A 22,031-nucleotide genomic window follows, 5' to 3' on the forward strand; every position below is an offset into this window, starting at 1 on the left:
CTCCTTCTGGAAATCCCAGAACACTTATTGCCATCGTTGTTAACATCAAATAGTAGTCATAATAATAGCTAACGTTCATTGAGTGCACACTATGTTGGTGCATAGAAAACATTATCTTATTTTATCTTCCCAACAATCTTATTGTGTCCTATTATCATCATCACTTTATAGATGAGGAAACTGAGTCTCAGACATGTTAAAATGTGCTCTAAGTCAAGTAGCTCTTTGGTGGTGGAGTGAGAATTTGAATGCCAGCTCTATTAAAGCAAACCATAAATATTTATATTCTTCCTCTGTGACAAAAATAATCTCAACAAGAATGTAAGCCTATGCAAGAAAGAAACTATATCTCATACTCCTTTGAATCTCCTAACATTCACAAAGTTGTCATTTAATAAATATTTTTGGATTGAATGATTCCCTCTTAGAACACATGCAAATATATTTAGAAACTTGCTCATGAGAGGGAACAAGTGACTTCTTAAAAATTATTCCTCCGCTTCTTAACAACTTCTTTAGAAATTTGGCATTTCAAAAAGACAACAAAGGTGATGTGTATACAGCACCACAAACCTTTAATGGAAAGACAAAACTACAGACTTAGACATCAATAGCATCATTATTGGCCAGCATTTATGAAGTATCTAATATGTGGGAACTACCATGGTAGGTGTTATAGAGAACATGAAGATGAAAATAATTGCTCTTGCCATCAAAGTGGTTTACCATCCAGTTTAGGGACTCAATGGAAAACCAATATTTGCATTCACTAATTCTGATTGCCTTCTGAAAAGGTTAGATAATGATAATGACAGAGTTTTTGTTCTGGAGATCATTTAGATGAATAAGTGTGTGCATTTGGAGTAAGAGCCAGAGGGAAAACTCAATTGTTATGGATAACACACAGAGAGGAATTCCAGATAGACTCTGAAATGAGAAGAGAAAAAGGCAAGAGAGATAAACTGTCAGTAACAACATTTTAGGAGAAAAAAAATAAGAGCTATGAATTTTAAATTGTTTGCTGTAGGGTGCAAAGTGTAAAGTCCTCCTATACGAAATCTTCAGTAAAGTCTACATTGATCACACATAATTTTATATAAGTGGACTTTTCTGGGAAATAAAAACATGCTTAACTTTACATCTTTGTCAAAGCAATGCAGTCCAGGGTCAGCATGGAAGGACATAGGGCACCTGACAGAGTCACCAAAACTAACAGGAAAAAACAGTTCCCATTTAAGAGGATCACAGGATCTATGCCCCATTCCCCTACACGACTTCTTATGGAGGGGCTTGCATTTACTCTTTTTTCCCTGGTGCTGGCTTCCTGGTTCTTTACAACAGATCCAGTACCCTGACCCTCGACCATGTTGCTTTGAAGGAATTCACTTCTAGCTTCTTGGACTCTGTACAGGGTTGAATAGGGTCCTCCAAATCTTCATGCCCACACAGAACCTCAGAATGCGATCTTTTGTGGAAACAGAGTTTTGCAGTTGTAATCAAGTAAATATGAGGTTATACTGGATTAGGGTGGACCCTCACCTAATGACTGGTATCTTTATAAGAAGAGAGAAATTTGGGCACAGACTCTCAGGGAGAGCTCCATGTAATGATGCAGGCAAAGATTGAAGTGATGTACCTACAAGCCTAGCAATTCCAAGATTACCAGCAACCACCAGAAGCTGTAAGAGAGGCACAGAACAGATTCTCACCTCAGAGCCTACAGGAGCAACCAAGCCTACCAATCCCTTGATTTCAGACTTCTGACCTCCAGAACTGTGAGAAAATAAATTCCCATTGTTGTAAGTCGCCCCAGTTATAGCAGCCGTAGGAAATTAATACCGACCCTCATTTTCCTAACGAGGCCTGGCATCCTCTAATACACAGTGAAACCATCTTCCTCTGTTCCAGGAGTCAGAACCAATTCTAGCCAGACCTGCCTGTGAAGTTAGAGGATTCAACAGAGATCCCTATAGAACACATTTAGTTTTCTATAAGACCCTGACAAGGAAAACAAGAAGGCATATGTTTTTCTATCACAACTCTTTCTGATTCTCTCTATACAAAAATAGCACAGAATTCTTCAGCAGTTTAGGGCTCCTGAGTGATAAAACCACTACAGGAACCCAGTAGCCTAGTCATGTCAACAGTAAATACAACGGGCATACTTCATTTATACTTGAAAACACAGACGATAGGGCTGTCACTGTCCACAAGCTCATATGTGCTCACTCTATACATGGCAGATAGACAATAGATACACACTTGCTTAGAGTTAGGCTGTGCTTTGCCACATGGGCATTTCCTTAAATGATCTAGTCCAAGAACTGTTAGATGAAATGTGCTCCAGATGAATATTATGCTGCTCTGATAAATGACCCTTCCTTCATTCAACAAATATTTATTGAATGTATATTATGGGCCACAGTGTTTGGGACTTAATTTTTTTAAAAGAAGACATGGAACTCACAGTATGATTAACTATAAAAAGACATGAACCTTCATTTATAATACATGGAGATAAATACTATGGCCTGGAGCCCCAGGAATTCTTAAACTTAACTGAAGTTTCAAATATTCAGGAATGTGCTGAAGACCCTTCTTACACAATTTTGGATTGCCAGGTTCAATTGTTTGTTTCGTGGGCGTGTCTAGCTAAATGCCCAACAGTAGCATCTCAACATGGGTTTGTTGTTCTCTATATATCTTGTGTGCACAGCTACCCTAGTGAGCGATAAACTCCTGTTTCTTTGAGAGAAATGATCCTCAAGCAAGAGATAAAATTTTAGTGTGAGATGAAAAAGGCAGACAACTTGACTTGTGCTTCTAAAGACTTGAGAACACCTACAGGCATCGAATTAAGAGAAAACAAGTCACCTATTCAAATACTGTCATTGTAGAAACTGGAGATTTTAGAAGTCACCATGATAGGTCACAGATAAATGACAAAGGTCTACTTTAGCAAAAATGAGAGAGAGGGAGAGCTCTTTGAGCACAATTAAGTAATGAAGATCTAGTTGCTCCCTTGTTTTGGAGTAAGAAGTGAGTAAAAGGATTGGAAGAAAATCTCCACCTTCCTGTCCTTTTATTTCTATGAGAAACCTTTAATTCGAGTAAAAATGCTGGCTTCTGTTCCCATTATTATGTCTCCTCCAGAGGGACACACGGAGATTGATAAAACTAGGCAGACACTAGGCAAGCATGGCTAATCCTTCTCTGTCCTGTTTTTCAGAACTGTCTTCTTTTAAGGTGCACCTCTGCCACTCAGTAAGAAACCCGCTCCTGGTGGGACACAGCAAGACAGCAACTGAGAGGACAGCAACTGCTGCCTTTGCCTTCATCTCAGTGGGGAAGTTTCATTCAGTAAAAGTGAGTCTTATGGAACTCAGTTGAAGCACAGGCACCCAAGCTGTACTTCCTATCAACTTTGTTTGCCGCAAAGCCAATCCTGTGCTCAAAACTTATCTAAGTCCTACATTTACCTCTCAGTTGGCTCCCAACTCAGGAAGGAAAGTATCAGATGTGATTTACCAACCCCTCAGATAGTCACTCCTTGCTGACTCCCTTCTGTATCATCCACTGGAATTTTTCCATACCTCTTCACATCTCCTTAACTCTGCAACTCACTCTGCCAGGTTATTCCATTATGAATTTTTTTCAGGCTATTTCAGATGCTGAGAAACTGTGTCCAACCACATGGACACTCTTCTTCCACTGAGTGTTCATGGCCTCTCATGAATGTGACTCTCTGGTAGTTTTCATTCTGCCTTGAGTTGTCATTATTGGACTATTTGTTTTATCTGCTCTACTTAACTCGCTGTATCACCACACCCTTGTTACCAAACCAGGCTCATTTTGCCTGCTGCATGGTATGGCAATCCCCAAGATGGTGAGTTTTGCAGCAGAGAAAGGGTTTATTCATGAGGTAGCCAAGTGAGGAATTGAGAGAAGTCTTAAATCTGCTTCTCTGAAAATGAGGATTAGGGATATTTATGGGATAAAGGTGGGGGAGGGGGTGGTCCCCTAAAGGGACAAGGTGGTCTGAAGTATGGGGATAGCTGATTGGAGGCAACGAAAAGTGAGGTAATTGGTTATCTGCACCTACACAGTCAAACTTCATGGCTGTTCACAAGATGCATGTTCACAAAATGGTGTCATTGTCATGATTTGAGGATGGGGTTTTCTGCTTCATGATGTCAAAAGGTCACCTATTGTCCATTCGTGCAGGCCAAGTTGATGAGTTGATGGTCTCAACCAACTTGAACCAGCCTGAGCAGGGCAAAAGATGACTCCAGGTCCCTGAAAAACAACTTCAGCAATGGAAGCAATGGTTACTTTAGCGATCCAGACATCAGAGATGCTATCTACAGGTTGGGCTTTAGAAATGCATTGTCTAACTACTTTTGCAAACAGACAACTAAGTATAGTGAAAACAAGTTGGCCCCCAGTTTCACCCTCTACGCCAACCTCATCCCCTCCTCCATACTACTGAACTTCAAACTCTGCAATAACAGAGACTTAAAGCATCTTCACAGTTCCTAGATACCTGTTGCAGTGTTTGTCCATAGAGAATATAGAATGCATGTCTTCATTTCATTAAGAAACTTTATTCTTTTACCAGTTTGTCCTGCTTCATCAATTTCAAGGAACAAATGTGTCAAAATTCCAATTAACTATTAAAATATCCCTGTGTCTATCCTAGCAGTAAGTCTGGGATCTCTTCTCGAGGCTCTCCTACACTCTAGTGTTTAGTTTAGAGGGAAGTATTCATCTAAAGGGGTCAATTCTACTTCCAAATGGCAGTGACAGAGAGAAATGGAGGATCTTGCCACATGGCAACGTCTAGGCATCAGATGATCCCTGTCACTCATCCATCCTCTTCCCTTATGGAAATTGGGGCCCCTTTGTGGACCTTGGGGTTCGTTCCTACCAATCATTTGGGACCATATCAATCCAGTAAATAGATTCAGGTTGCCTCTTATTCTTCTAGGAGGTCCCTTGGATTCCATACAAATTTGCCTGCCCTGACACTTGTCTGATCAACTCTGCATACCAAGTGACCTAGGAAGGACAGGCTTGGTCGCAGCTCAAATCGTCCAGTCTCACACTAATGCATTCACACTCATAATTGCAAAACTGAGTAACTCTTTGCTGAAAATACAACTGTGCTCTAAACTCACTGGCTGGGTCCACCGAATGAAGCAACTCACAGTCTCCATAGCTATAATATGAAGTTAATTAACATAGGGGCCAGCCAAGTGGCATAGTGGTTAAGTGCCCACATGCTGCCTTGGTGGCCCAGGGTTCACCAGTTCGGATCCCGGGTGCGGACAAGGCACTGCTTGGCAAGCCATGCTGTGGTAGGCATCCCACATATAAAGCAGAGGAAGATGGGCATGGATGTTAGCCCAGGGCCAGCCTTCCTCAGCAAAGAGAGGAGGATTGGCAGCAGCTGGCTCAGGGCTAATCTTCCTCAATAAATTAATTAATTAATTAATTAATTAATTCCGCCTCACCAGGCACCTCACTAAAATTCCTTATGCCCAGAAAATATGTGTGTATGTATCTGTCTATTTGTTTGCCAACACAGAGTTAAAAAATTTTTTTTAATACAAATGTCTTTAGGAAGGACATGTACACTCCAGTTTCCATAGGATGCTCTTGATGGAAGCTCAGCTTTATGCCTTGCCTCTGTAGGCACTTGAATTTGAGCATTCTGCTTTACGGGTCTACATTATTAGTTACACTCCTGGGAGTGTGGGGATAAACACACACACACACACACACACACACACACGCATAGACACATGAGGTCACATGAGCTGAGGGAAAGATTAATCTTCACAATATTTGCATACTTCTGTTATTGATCCTAGAGCTCTTTTTAGCAATTTGTCATCTGAACAGCCGTTAGTAAAGAGATGGAAATTGAAGCTTATCTACATAGGAAGAGAAGACAAGACCACAATCACCCATAGGACTGAGGCTTTTCCCAGTAATGCATGTCACTGTGATGATCAACTTGCCTGTTGAATTGTTAAAAAAAAAATCTACTCTGTGGATGTATTGACGTAGATCAGTCATTGTCCTGTCGGTGGCCACAGGGGCCATCTGCAAGGGGTGGGGTGGCCTGGGCAGGTGATAAAGGGGAGCCAGACTCCCCACCACCAACATGTACCATCTTCAGTGAAGGAAACTTTGTTTATATCTGTTTCACATATTGGTGGTCCCACTAGGAGAAAATGAAGCAGATGAGAAAAACACTGGGATAAGTTAAAATAATTTTTAAAATCTACTCTCTTTAGAGAACTCTACACTTCATTTATTTTGCTTAAGAGCAGTTGAAGAGTAGTGGCTCTCAACTTTAGATGTGCATTAAAATCATCTGGGGAGATTTTAAAAACTACTGATACCTGGGTTCAACCTCCAGAGACTCGGATTTCTAATTTGTCTGCAGGATGACCTGAGCATCAAGGTTTTTTAAAGCTCCCGGCAGATTCCCATGTGCAGCCAGGGTTGAGAACTCCTGCAGGAGAGGGAAAGGGATGGGTTCTAGACTCAGGGAGATGGGGTGGACTCCCGCCTCATCTCTAGCTGTCTGTAACACAAGCTAATGACGTAAACTCTCGGAGCCTCCATTTTATGCACTTATATATTTGGGGGAATCTGTGTTTGTGTGTGTTGTTGTTCACTTATACCCTTTTTTGCCCTCAAAATAGTTTTAGTTGCCTTAGAGAAACACAAGTAATACAGCAAGGAAATTTTGGAGAAGAAAAATGAAGCTAGAGTAGAATATTCCTCAATGTTTGTCAGACAGACCTCTGTACTTCCTGGAGCTTCCTAGCAGTGAGTATAAGTAAAGAGGGACACACAACCATTTGCAGGATCTAGAGTTTCCATAAGCCACCAACTGACTGCTCAGAGAATCACTATCAAGAGAGTTTTGTCCTGAGGGTCCTCCAAAGAGGTCACTGTGTGATGTGAGAAACAAAATCCTCAAAAACCACAATAAAAACAATAAGGATGTCAATAGGGCTGAGCCTCAGTTTTCTACATATATAAAATGGGGATGATGACAGAGATTGCTAGTACCTTCTCCATAACCAGTCTCACCTTCCACCTTAACAACAGAACTGTGTTTTTGTTGGGGGCAATAATGTACCCAGGTAAGAAGGAGGAGCAGGAGCAGGACAAGGACAAGAACAAGAAGAACAAGAACAAGAACAGGAAGAGGAAGAAGAGAAGGAAGAAAAAGGCAGAGAAGGAGAAGCCCTCTATCTTCCACATTTGCTTGCAAATAGTGGTGGTCAACAGGATATAAGTAGAAGTCCTTAAAAGCAAGGTTTTCAAAGAAATCTCATTAAAGGGGGCTGCCTTAGGTAGGAAAAACACTCTTGTTCTTTTTCCATTCCCATTTATAGCAAGGATGTGATGTCTGGAACTGTAGCAATCATCTCAGGACCACGAGGATAAGCAGAAGGAATTGCAGAGATCTTGGTCCTGAACAAGAAGCCACTATATTTGGACACTTGGACTCCTCATTACATTAAGTATTAAAATGAAGACTTAATTATTTACATCGCTATGGTCAGGGCTCAAAACTTGAGCCAAACTCAGTTCTTAACTAATAGAGGGACAATTATATCTTATAGTCTTGTGAGACTGAAATTAATCAACACAGCCAGAATTTCTGGCATCTCCTAGTGCTTCTTATGTTGTTCATCCATTCCTTCTGTATTTATGAAATGCCTACTCTGTGCCAGGCACCATCCTTAGTGCTGGAGAACACAATGTTGCCCTCATGGAGATTACATTCTAATGAAACATTACTGCTGTTTGCCCAAATGTTTCCTATTTTTATCTTTACATAAGTTTTTGAAAACTTTTTGACTTATTCAAAATCTGGATTTATCTATCACCACCTACCATGACACATTTTTAGCATTAGATCCATACATTTGTCTGTTAATCAAATAGGATTTGCATATATGTGTGTTTGCCATGTAGGCACTAAATATATTTAAACCACAGTCTCCACTCTCAAGAATCATGAATTTTGACTGGAAAAAATAAGCCCTGAATAGATAAAAAACAAAGCCAGTTGGCCAGTCAGTTGATAATTCTAGTAGCTAATATCTACTGATTAAAATTATTACGTGCCACATATTTTTCAAGCATGTCACAGGAAGTATGTCATTTATTCCTCACATCAGTCTCTTGAGAGAGTGATTAATATTATCTTCATTTGCACCCTAAGTAATGTCCAAAAATCATACAGCCCCTGAGTGGTAGTGCCAGGATTCAAACCCAGTTAGTACCCAGCACTACTCTAAACAGGCTGCAGGAAACCAAGAGATGCTAAGGAGAGGCAATGAGAGCCACCAATGGACAGGGTACTCAAAAACTATTTATGGAGCTCCTTCTGTATGCCAAACATTGTTTGGGATACAACAATTCCATAAGAAAACAAACAAAAATAGAAAGGTAGGAAGGAATATTGTCCATCAGAGTGGTCAGAACTTAAATTGTCGTGATATCATTAATCTCTTTGATTGAGGCAAAGGTTTTATGTTGAGGACAAAGGGAGATGTTTCTAGTATTGTTTTTAATATTTTAAATACCTGCAGACAAGGACATTAGACCACGGTCCCCAGCAATCCACACCAGGCACTGAGAAATCTCACCATCAGTGCCTCTATTCCCTTGCTCTTCCCAGATCACTTGCAGAACAATTACGCTTCTGTTCTCCTTCTTTCCCTCTCAGGAGGCTTAAGTGATGATGGACTTTTTAAATCTCCCCAAATTTCCATTCTCCCCTTCCCAGTTAAAAAAAATAGGTGTCAAAATGAGAGTGTGTGAAAGCCTTCCAAATTGGGTGAGAAGTGCGAGGCAATGACCAGCAAGACAAACCAGAAAGCTATTTCAAGGATGACTCTGCTAGGAGGGAAGCACATGCAGAGAGCATGGTCACCAGGGAGAGAAGGGCCCACAAACTCACCCCAAGAGAAACCCTTAGACACAAGCTGTGATCATACTTTTAATCCTGAGGGCTCTATGTTTTCGCAAACCACAGTGAGCTAAGTTGAAGTATGGTCCATTTCTCTTTAAGAGAAAAGAATATCCTCAGCTTCACACTTTCCCTTTTTAGAAAAGAAAGAAAAAGGAAGCTACAATATCTTTCTTTGTAAGTCAGTCAGTCTGTTGGGTAAATACACTGTATCCATTACAAATAATAACCATCATTTATGAGGTTTTTACTTCTGGTGGGTACTTATCTCTGTCTTCAGTGCTTCATGAGCAGTTTCTCATTCAGTCACTGCAATAATCTTATCAAGTGCGGTCTTTTGCACAGCCCATTTTATAGATGGGAAATATGAGACTTAGGAGCTGTGGAAAACAGTTTAGTGGTCCCTGAAAAAGTTAGATTTGCCATAGACCCAGCAATTCCACTCCTAGGTGTATACCCAAAAGACTTGGAAAAGGATACTCAAACACATATGTGTACATAAATATTTATAGCAGCATTGTTCACAATAGGCAAAAGGTAGAAACAACCCAAACATCCATCAATGGATAAATGGATAAACACAGTGTGGTGTAACCACATAGCGGAATATTATTCAACCATGAAAAGGAACAAAGTACCAACACATGCTATGATATGAATGAAACTCAAAAACATTATGCTAAGTCAAAGAAGCCGGATTCAAAACATTACATATTGTATGCTTCCATTTATAGGAAATAACCATATTAAGTAAATTCATAAGACAGAAAGTATATCAGTTGTTGTCAGGGACTGAGGGGAGGGGGAAATGGGGAGTAGCTTAATGGTACAGGCTGTCCTTTGGGGTGATGAAAATGTTTTGGAACTAGATATAGGTGATGGTTGCACAACCTTGTGAACATACTAAATGCTATTGAATTATACACTTTAAAATGGTTAATTTTATGTCATGTGAATTTCACCTCAATTTAAAAAATAATAAAAGTTTCTATATATGACTTAGAGTCTGTGGTGGCCATGAAGGGGCTTCACTGATATCCTGCTCTCCAAGGACTTGCTACAAGGAAAGTAGTTGGCCAACAGCCTCCAGCTGCCAAACTTGTGGATCCCTCACAGTATTTATGCCCCAAGGCCATGCTTTCCAGTGGGTTGTTCCCAGTCAATGATGGAACACAGCAATAGTACCCAAGCTGAACCGTTCCTGCCCACACCAAGGCTACCTAGTAGGCAATCTTTGTGTGCAATTGAACTGAAATCTGAGGTTCCTAACTTCCACTCATTTCTATTACCTTCTCTTCTTTCACACTCTTGTTCCTCATCACTTTATCCATCAACAGGCATTTCCCTCCAATAAATCTCTGGTATATCTAATCCTATCTTGGTGCCTGCATCTTAGAGAACTCAACCTGAAACACAGTCAAATAAATTGCCCATAGTTGCCCAGATAGCCAGTGGCGAATCTAAGACTCAATATCTGTATTACTAGTCTTCATCAACTCAACATAAAAAATAATGTTTATTTGATGATGAGAGCTACCTAATTAGGGTTTTCACGGATCCCTGGTGGAGTGGTTCTGATCTTCTCATTAAATAGCTGTGATTCTGAGCAAACCATTTACCTTTCTGTATCTCTGCTTTAAAAAATGTAAAAATGAAAGATCATCCACTTACAACGTGTAAACCGCTTCTCCCTCATGTGTCTATGGACCTCATGAATCCATTTTCCTCACCCTAAGGCACCAGGCAGCTGTTCTAGTTGATTGGAGTTTGGCATATATATGATGAAACTCATTTTCTTCAGATGTGTAAGGGTCTACTCCAGCCAACCCAGCTCAATGTGATTAAATTATCATTCTTTTAAACATGGCACTGCCCAGAGCTGTGAACTCTCCAAGGAAGAACTCCACTCCTCCCTGTCCAGCAACCTCCCCACCACAATCAGCCTAAGCCAGGACATCAGGACAAATCGATCTCACCCTACATCCATGCTTATGTAAGCCAACACCAGATGCCCCATCTCCCAGGTCATCTTTTACCACCCTATAATTCTGCATATCCTCTAATTTGACCCCATCTCCTACTCCTCTCCATGAACCTTCTAGAACTCATGGTCTATTGTCAGCAAACATATCCCTTTATCATCATTCGCTTCTGCTTCTCTGATTTATTCTAACTGAAATCTTGCTCCATGCTGAAGACAGTGGATTCCCCATAACTCTCTTAAGAAGCAGCTCCTTTCTCTTTCATACTCCTTCTACTACTGAACCTAGAGGTAAGGTGTGGTCCTTGCACCTCCTAGCCATTTCTAGACTGTTGTCCCTTCCTCTCACTGAAACTCTCAGCTTTGAACTTAATTCAATCAGACTATACTACCACTACCACCCACCTTCTTAATCTAGCCCTTGGTCACTCCTCCTCATTTCTTAACAATTTAGTAACTGGCTCTTTATTAGTCTCCTAATTATTACTCCTGTCATGATTCTTGGTGACTTTCAATATCCACATGGACAGTTCTTTTATTACTCTGGCCTCTTGGTCACAGGTTTCTCCCTCCTCCATGACGTTATCTACTTAACTTCCACCACTCAATCCTCAGAATATTTCCTGAACTTTGTCATCACCCTAATCTCTATTTCAAGTATCCTCTCCTCATATCACACTTCCTCTCTGTGCAGCTTACTCACTCTCGTGCCATGACTCAATAAATAAACCCCACAGGAAGCAGTAAACCATCAATCCTAGCACTCAACTCTTCTCTTGTTCTCATTTCCCCTCATCCCTAACTTATATTCAATGGTTCTTTGCAAATAGGCTCTAGTCCTTCCCCTCTCTTCCTCCATCATGATCCCCAGGTCAAACCCAACCTTGAATAAACTTAAGTCTTCACTTTCACTGTGCCTGCACCCAAGTAATTGAACTTAGTGGGAGAAAAATATACACAAATGCTCACTCATGTCACTTACAATCATTATCATGGCTCTCAAGAGGGTCCTTAAAGCTGCCTGACAATTCCGCTACAGTTCCCAATTCTGGTTTCTCTCCCATGATTCTAGGTGACAATTTTATACCTTCCCTTTAAAATTTCAACATTTCGTGCCTCCTCCTTACTCCCTCCAATGATGTCACTTTCAAGCACACGGAGAAAATAGAAGGAATCTGAAGAGAATGTCATTATGCTCCACATATGCCCTCTCCTCACTCCTTTTCTCTTACTTCCGTGTTTCTTACTAGCACTTATCCCATCCCAGACCTATTATTTATGTAATCATTTCTTTATTGGTTTGCCATCCATTTTCCCCTGTAGAATCTAATCCCCAAGATAGTAGACCTATTTCTTTGTTCATTGCTATACGCTGAGCACCAAAGCAGTGCCTGGCATGTAGTAGCATTCAATAAATATCTGCTAATTGTGCAGCTATGGCACTGAAAAGGCACACCTCCTGGTACAAGATCGCAAAGCAATCTTACCTTGTCACCCATTGTCCTTTTAAACCCACTCTGGTGATGCTAGTTCTGCCAGGAAACTTTGCAGGACTCATCATTTTTTTGGTCATCCTTCAGTATACAAATAGTTATCTTGTCACTTTAAGTCACACAACACTGTCTCAGTTCAGTAATTAAAATGTGTAGTTCCATGTAACAGTATGTTTTCAACTAAAATTAAAGTTTCTCCCTCTCTTCCATCTCAGACTGCTCCATAAACAGAAAGCCTATGGTCAGAAGGGGTTGGATTGCCCTCTTATCTCTTTCCCAGTCCTTTCTCTCTTTTTTGTGTCTTCCCCGATTTGCCATACAAGGTTTCTGATGGCTTCCCCCCAAACCCAACATTGAAGGAAATAAGAGAAGAGAGTAAAAGGAGAAGGAACTTTGCTATTAGCTGACACTAGGCTGTGGATTTGTCATTGACTCTTTCTGAAGCTGTAGGATGTTTACAAACAACCTTCTTATGATGTTTTCAAGAGTTATTTGGTGTCCTGCCACTATGGGGGAATCTCACCTGCAGTTTCATAGACTGGATGAACATATCTCTATTTTAGCTGACCCTTAACTCCTTTCTTCAGATACTAGGAATCCAGTAGTGTCTCCAGCTTTTCTCTACTTGGGTCTGCTCACCTCTTTTGGACAAGACTTAAGATCACTCCATCCATGTCTCTCTTGTGTGTAGCCACATAGCTTCATAAAAAATATTTATTCTTCCTTTATCCTCACAAACTCTAAAGTTCCTGCTGCCCAATGCAGCAAACTCACCTTTGGTCTACCAGTTAAGCATTCAACTAGCAGCCCGTCCATGCTGGAATTTGACAGCAAACCTGAGTCTCCAAACAACCATATCATAATAACTAACACTTAATTTGGCACTTAATATGTGCCAGCAACATTTTAAGTGCTTTAAATGCATTAATTTATTTAATCCTCAAATAGTCGTTAGAGGTAAAGGCTACAATCATTTCCATCTTACAGATGGGAAACCGAAGCACCTCCCACATGGCAAATCCTGCATTGTGGGTTCCAGCTCCACCATTTGGGACATGATTTCTATTATCTTTAGCCTCAGCCCAAGCAACTGAACTCATTAACTAATAATTCTAGAATAGATAATTTCTAAGGTCATTTCCAGTACTTATAATTTAAAAATCTTAAATGATATCACTGCTCCATCCATCCATGGTAAGAAATAGGAATGGGTTTAACATGTGGTGGTTGTGGTCGTAGTGATGGTACCAGTAGAAGATTGGAAATGGATTTTCCTGGCCTAAATTCCCAGCGATCCCCAGATGTGACTCTAGCTATGACTTGGTAGCTCAGCAGAACTAGCACAACATAGATGGTGTGCACTCATGGAACCACAGAATTATTACTCTTCCATGGTCCTATTAACAGATGTTTACCTGACCGTTCAAACTTGCACCAAACTCCATGCAACAAATGAAAGCATAGTGCCAGAGGTACTGGACATGAAGTCTTGCTTTTTTCAAAGTATATACTTAAAAACCAAACTCCCAACTGTTTACATATCTCTGCCCCCATACAATTTCACCATTCCTCGATTAGAAAGATCTCGAAGAGTGGGAAGCAAAATTAATTCCATGACAACTAGTTGGAAGTTTTATAATATAGGAAAAATAGGCAATAAACTAGATTTTATGACAGTATTTTGGTACTCCCTCCGGGGACCACTCCTACCTGAAAGGGAAGGAACTGGGATACTCATCGACGAGTTCAGAAGGATATTATAATTGGCTTCCTGAACTGTGGTCTGTGATGATCATAGATTTCTGATAATGTCTAGCTGAAGAGTATCATCATGATCTAGGAATAAAGACAATAAGGAAATACTGACAGTTAGAAGGCTCCTATGCCTCATGTCTTGGATTTTGAAGTCTCTGCAGTGCATAGAGAGCAAAAGTCCCCTGTCTGCTAGTCTGCAGCTGTGACTGGTGAGGCATCTGTGAACCCAAAATTAAAAGCCATGGAGAATCCATAAAAGTAAGTACATAATAATAAGGTGGATCTAGAAAGAAAATAAGGTCAGGTCCTTATTTCTGTATCCCCATGACCACTACCTTTATTTCGTCCTACTGCAGTTATCTCCTAACTCTTTTCTCTGCTTTCAGCCTTCCCCACTCCTATTCAAACTCAACTTCACAGCCAGACTCATATTTCTAAAATGCAAATCTGATCATGTCACTTCTCTGCTCAAAAAACTGTTGCTCCCCACTGCCTACAGGCTAGAGTCCAAACTCATTAAAATGGAAGTCAATGCCCTTGAAAAGCTGGCACTGACCCACCTTCTGGCCTCATTTCTCAATGTAACATTTCCAAACCCATCATGCTCTCTCCTCTCTCTCTGCGAGCCTTTGCACATACAGCCCTCCTACCTAGAATTCCCTGCAGCTATGAGGGGATCAGTTTCAAGTAACAGAAAACTCAGCTCAAACGGGCTTCGACAATGAAGGCTGTGTATTGACTCACGGATTGGAAAGTCAAGAGATTAACAGGATTTATATTTGGTGGAACCAATGGCTCATTGGCATTATCAAGGCTCTGCTTTCTTGCCATCTCTCTTCTCTGCCTTCTCCGACATCTATTTTAGTATCTGGGAGGGTCATCTTAGGGTAACAGGACGAATATCAGAAGCTACCAGGCCTACATGAGCTGGAACATACACACCTTGAGGAAAGAGTGGTTCCCCAGAGAAAAATTTGCATGCTGAAAGGTGAAATGGAGGAAAAAAATTTTATAGGGCATCTTTCAGTCTAAATAATTCTGACATCTTTCAAGTCCCAGCTCAAGTTTCCATCAGCTATGGGTAATAGCCCCCATCCCGCAGACTAAGTTAACAGTTTCTTCCTTCATGCTCATCTGACACATAATACATAGCTGTTTTATTAATACTCCTACAACTCATCAAAATTTTTAAATTGGCCTACTATGTGCTGACTATTTGATATACATTAACCTATTTAACACTAATAGTAAAACTCTGAAATAAATATTGATATTCACGTTTTATTTATGAGAAAACTGTTCTGAGAGGTTAAATAACTCTCCCAAGGTCACATGGTTAACAAAATCACTCCTGAGTTCACATTCCCTGCTCTATCCTATGTAAATGACAGTACATTACAAAATATCCACTATTTGGCAGACACCAGAAAGATATGTTGAATGGATCATAACACTTATCACACTGTCTTACATTTGTGGGTCTCTCTTCCACACCGACTATAAAAGTCTTATAAAAAGAGATTGTATCTCATTCCAGTTCAGAGCCCTAGACTGTCATGATCATAAAATCATGGGCTTTAGAGGCAAAGTGGCTGGATTAATACCTGAGTTTCTCCACTTCCTGTGAGAGTTTGAGTAAATTTCTCTTTTGTAGTTTTTTTTTACTATTTTTTTAAATTGAGGTAACATTGGTTTATAACATTACATAAATTTCAGGTGTACATCATTATATTTTGATTTCTGTGTAGATTACATCATGTTCACCAGCCAAAGACTAATTACCATCCATCACCATCACATGTACCCAGTCACCCCTTTTGCCATCCTCACTCTCCCTTCCCCTCTGGTAACCACCAATCTAATCTCTGTATCTATGTGTTTGTTCATTGTTTTTGTTGTTTTTATCTTCCACTCATGAGTGAGATCATATGGTATTTGACTTTCTCCATCTGACTTATTTCACTTAGCATAATACCCTCAAGGTCCATACTTGTTGTCACAAATGGCAAGATTTCATCTTTTTTTCTAGCTGGCATGTATTGTATTCTGTTGTGTATATATACCACATCTTCTATATCCATTCATCCCTTGATGGGCACTTAGGTTGCTTCCAAGTCTTGGTTATGGTAAATAATGCTGCAATGAACATAGGGCTGCATATATCTTTACACGTTCGTGTTTTCATGTTCTTTGGATAAATACCCAGCAGTAGAATAACTGGATCATATGGTAGATCTAGTCATAATTTTTTGAGGAATCTCTATACTGTTTTCTATAGTGGCTGCACCAGTTTGCATTCCCACCGGCAGTATATGAGAGTTCCCTTTTCTTTACATCCTCTCCAACACTTATTTCTTGTCTTGTTAATTATAGCCATTCTGACAGACATGAGATGATACCTGACTGTAGTTTTGATTTGCATTTCCCTAATAATTAGTGATATCAAACAGCTTTTCATGTGCCTGTTTGCCCTCTGTGTATCTTCTTGGGAAAAATGTCTCTTCAGACCTTTTGCCCATTTTTTAATTGTGTTTTTAGTGTTTTTGTTGTTGAGAAGTATGAGTTCTTTATATATTTTGGATATTAACCCCATATCAGATATATGGTTTGGAAATATCTTCTCCCAATTGTTAGGTTGTCTTTTCGTATTGTTGATAGTTTCCTTTGCTGTGTGGGAGTCTTTTAGTTTGATGTAGTCCCATTTGTTTGTTTTTTCTATTGTTTTCCTTGCCTGATTAGACATGGTATTTGAAAAGATACTGCTAAGGTCAATGTCAAAGAGCGTACTGCCTATGTTTCCTTCTCGAAGTTTGATGGTTTCAGGTCTTATATTCAAGTCTTTAATCCATTTTGAGTTAATTTTTGTGTATGGCATAAGATAATGGTCTACTTTCATTCTTTTGCATGTGACTGTCCAGTTTTCCCAACACCATTTATTGAAGAGATTTTCCTTTCTCTATTATATATTCTTGGCTCCCTTGTCAAAAATTAGCTGTCCATAGATGTGTGGGTTTATTTCTGAACTCTCAATTCTATTCCATTGATCTGTGTGTCTGTTTTTGTGCCAGTACCATGCTGTTTTGGTTACTATAGTTTTGGTTACTATAGCTTTGTAGTATATTTTGAAATTAGGGAGTGTGATACCTCCAGCTTTGCTCTGTTTTCTCAGGACTCCTTTGGCTATTCGAGGTCTTTTGTTGTTCCATATAAATTTTAGGATTCTTTGTTCTATTTCTGTGAAAAATGTCATGGGACTTTGATAGGGATTGCATTGAATCTGTAGATTACTTTAGGAAGTATGGACATTTTAACTATGTCAATTCTTCCAATCCAAGAGCATGGAACATCTTTCCACTTATTTGTGTGTTCTATTTCTTTCAACAATGTTTTATAGTTTTCAGTGTATAGGTCTTTCACCACTTTGGTTAAATTTATTTCTAGGTATCTTATTCTTTTTGTTGCAATTGTAAATGTGATTGTATTCTCAATTTCCCTTTCTACTACTTTGTTGTTAGTGTATAGAAACACAACTGATATTTGTATGTTGATTTTGTATGCTGTAGCTTTACTGTATTCATTCATTATTTCTAAGCAATTCTTGGTGGATTCTGTAGGGTTTTCTATATATAAAATCATGTCATCTACAAATAGTGACAGTTTCACTTCTTCCTTTCCAATTTGGATTCTTTTATTTCTTTTTCTTGCCTGATTGCTCTGGTTAAGACTTCCAATACTGTGTTAAATAAGAGTGACGAAAGTGGACATCTTTGTCTGGTTCCTGTTCCTAAAGAGATAGCATTCAGTTTTTCTGTGTTGAGATGATATTAGCTGTGGGTTTGTCATATACGGTCTTTATTATGTTGAGGTACTTTCCTACTATATCCATTTTATTCAGAATTTTTATCATAAATGGATGCTGTATCTTGTCAAATGCTTTCTCTGCATCTATTGAGATGATTATGTGATTTTTATTTTTCATTTTATTAATGTGATGTATCACGTTGATTGATTTTGGTTGTCGAACCATCTCTGCATCCCTAGAATAAATCACACTTGATCAAGGTGTATGATCTTTTTAATGTATTGTTGCATTCGATTTGCTAACATTTGTTGAGGATTTTTGCATCGATTTTTGCATCATCAGTGATAATTAGCCTGTAATTTTCTTTTTTATGTTGTCCTTGTCTGGTTTTGGTATCAGAGTAATTTTGGCCTCATAGAATGAGTTAGGAAGCTTCCCCTCATCTTCAATTTTCTGGAAGAGTTTGAGAGGAAAAGGTATTAAGTCTTCTTTTAAATGTTTGGTAGAATTCACCAAGTAAGGACTTTTATCGGGGGGAGGTTTTGATTACTGTTTCAACCGCCTTATTGGTGATTGGTCTATTCGAATTCTCTATTTCTTCTTGATTCAATTTTGGAAGGTTGTCTAATTCTAAGAGTTTATCCATTTCTTCTATATTATCGAATTTTTTGGCATATAGCTTTTTGCAGTTTACTAACAATCTTGTATTTCTGAAGTGTCCATTGTAATTTCTCCTCTTTCATTTCTGATTTTATTTATTTAAATCTTCTCTCCTTTTTTCTTGGTAAGTCTAGCTAAAGGTTTATCAATTTTGTTTATCTTTTCAAAGAACCAGCTCTTGGTTTCATTGATTTTTTTCTATTTTTTTAGTCTCTATTTCATTTATTTCCACTCTGATTTTTATTCTTTCCTTCTTTCTACCTATTTTAGGCTCTGTTCTTCTTTTTCCAGTTCCTTTAAGTGCTCTATTAGATTGCTTATTTGAGGTTTTTCTTGTTTGTTGAGGTAGGTCAATATTGCTGTAAACTTCCCTCTTAGAACTGCTTTTGCTGTATCCCATAGATTTTGGCATGCTATATTTTCATTTTCATTTGTCTCCAAGTATTTTTTTATTTGTCCTTTGATTTCTTTGTTGATTCATTAGTTGTTCAGTAGCATTTTGTTTAATTATTTGTGGCTTTTCCAGTTTCCTTCCTGTAGTAGATTTCTAGTTTCATACCATTGTGGTCAGAAAAGACGCTTGGTGTTATTTCAGTCTTAAATTTATTGAGACTTGTTTTGTGTCATAATATGTGATCTGTCCTGGAGAATGTTCCATGTGCATTGGAAAAGAATGTGTATTCTGCTGTTTTTGGATGGAATGTTCTGTGTATATCTACTAAGTCCAACTGGCCCAATGTGTCATTTAAGGCCAATGTTTCCTTATTGATCTTCTGTTTGGATGATCTATCCATTGACATAAGTGGAGTGTTAAAGTCCCCTACTATTGTTGTGTTGCTGCCTATTTCTCCTTTTATGTCTGTTAATAATTGCTTCCTGCATTTAGGTGCTCCTGTGTCGGGTGCATAGATATTTACAAGTGTTATATCTTCTTGTTCCCTTTATCAGTATGTAGTGCCCTTCTTTGCCTCTTATCACAGTTTTTGTTTTAAAGTCTATTTTGTCTAATATAAGTATTGCTACCCCAGCTGTCTTTTCATTGGCATTTGCATGGAGAATCTTTTTCCATCCCTTCACTTTCAGTTTGTGAGTGTCTTTAGGGCTAAAGTGTGTCTCTTGTATGCAGCATATATATATGGGTCTTATTTTTTATCCAATCAGCCACCCTATGTTTTTTGATTGGATCATTTAGTCCATTGACATTTAAAGTAGATATTGATAAGTATGTACTTGTTGCCTTTTTGTCACTTTTTTTCTGAATGTTTTAGTAGTTCTTCTCTGTTCCTTTCTTCTTCTCTTGCTCTCTTCCCTTGTGGCTTGATGGCTTTCTTTAGTATTATGTTTACATCCCTTTCTCTTGATTTTTTTTGTATATTTATTATAGGTTATTATTATTGTATAATATTTATATATAATATATATGTATGTTTTATACATACAATAATTATTATATATATTTAATACATATATACATTAAGTTGATGGTCTCTTAAGTTTGACCTCTTGCTAAAAGTTCTACTCTTTTACTCCCCTCCTCCCACATTTTATGTTTTTAATACCATATTTAACCTCTTTTGTGTGTGTGTGTCCATTAACCTCTTATCATGGAAATAGGAAGTTTTAGAACTTTTGTCTTTTAACCTTCATATTAGCGTCACAGGTGGTTGATCTGCTACCCTTACTGTGTATTTGTCTTTACCAATGATTTTATTATTTCTTTTTGATAATTTCCTTATTCCTAGTTGTAGTCTTTTATTTTCCACTTAAATAAGTCCCTTTAGCATTTCTTGTAAGGCTGGTTTATTGATGACAAACTCATTTCAGTTTTTGCTTGTCTGGGAAAATCTCTCTCTCCTTCCATTCTGAATGATAGCCTTGCTGGGTATAATCTTCTCAGCTGTAGGTTTTTTCCTTTCATCACTTTAAATACACCATACCACTCCCTTCTAGCCTGTAATGTTTCCGCTGAGAAGTCAGATGATAGCCTTATAGGGCTTCCTTTGTGTGCAACTTGTTGCCTTTCTCTTGCTGCTTTTGGGATTCTCTCTTTGTCCTTAGTTCTTGACATTTTAATTATAATGGGTCTTGGTGTGGGCCTTTTTGGGTTCATCTTGTTTGGTGTTCTCTGTGCTTCCTGTACCTGGATGACTGTTTCCTTTCTTAGGTTAGATAAGTTTTCAGCCATTATTTCTTCAAATAGATTCTCTGCTCCGTTGTCTCTCTCTTCTCCTTCTGTGATACCTATAATACAGATATTGTGCTTGATGTTGTCCCAGAAGTTGCTTAGACTGTCTTGATTCTATTTAATCCTTTTTTGTTTTTTCTGTTCAGCTTGCATGATTTCCTCTAGTCTTTCACCCATCTTGCTGATCCATTCTTCTGTATCATTTACTCTGCTATTGATTCCCTCTAGTGAATTTTTCATTTCCATTATTGTGTTCTCCAGTTCTGATGGATTCTTTTTTATATTTTCCAATTCCATGCTGAAGTTCTCACTGTATTCATCTATTCTTCTCCTAAGATCAGTGAGCATCATTATGACTCTTAGTTTGTACTCTTTATCGGATAGATTGTTTATCTCTCTTTCATTTAGTGTTTTTTCTGAGGATTTTCCTTGTCCCCTTATTTGCAACATATTCTTCTGTCTCCTCATTTTGCCTCTTTCTCTGTGCTTATATCTATGTTTTAGGTAGACCAGCTACATCTTCCAATCTTGAAGAAGTGGCCTTATGTAGCAGATACCTTGTGAGGCCCAGCAATGTGCTTCCCTCTCATCACCAGTTCCAAATTTGCCAGGAGTGTCCCCTGTGTGAGCTGCATGTGCCCTCCTGTTGTGAGGGAGTTGCTCTTACTGCAGGTGCACAGGAAAGCTAAGCTGACCCCTGGCCGGCTGGTTGTAAGGCTTAGCTGTATGTGGCTGCTACAGTCCCTTCAGTCACTTTATTGGGCAGGGAGAGCCCCAGCACAGTTGGCTGCAAGGTCTAATAGCACATTCCTGCTGCAGTTTTTCTGTGAAGTGAGTAGGCCCCCAGCATGGCTGGTTGCTAGGCTCAGGGGCTCACAATCTCTGTAGGCTTCTGTTGTCAGCTCTCTCAGTAGTGCAGCTTGGTAGGGCCAGCCCCAGGCATGGCAGCACACAATTGTTTCAGCTGTTAAATGGGGGAGAAGATCCCCTATGTGGCTTTTGGAGAAGCACAAGTTGGCTGCTGACAAGCCCCGTCACCTGCAAGCCCACACAGCTCTTTCACACATTGCACCTCATGCACATGCCCTGCCCCACTGAAGTGGCCCCACTTGCCCTGATGCAGAGGTCCCATACAGCCCACCTATGCAGAC

The sequence above is a fragment of the Equus asinus genome, chromosome 3 (genome assembly GCF_041296235.1).
Source record: "Equus asinus isolate D_3611 breed Donkey chromosome 3, EquAss-T2T_v2, whole genome shotgun sequence".
Classification (NCBI taxonomy): Eukaryota; Metazoa; Chordata; class Mammalia; order Perissodactyla; family Equidae; genus Equus; species Equus asinus.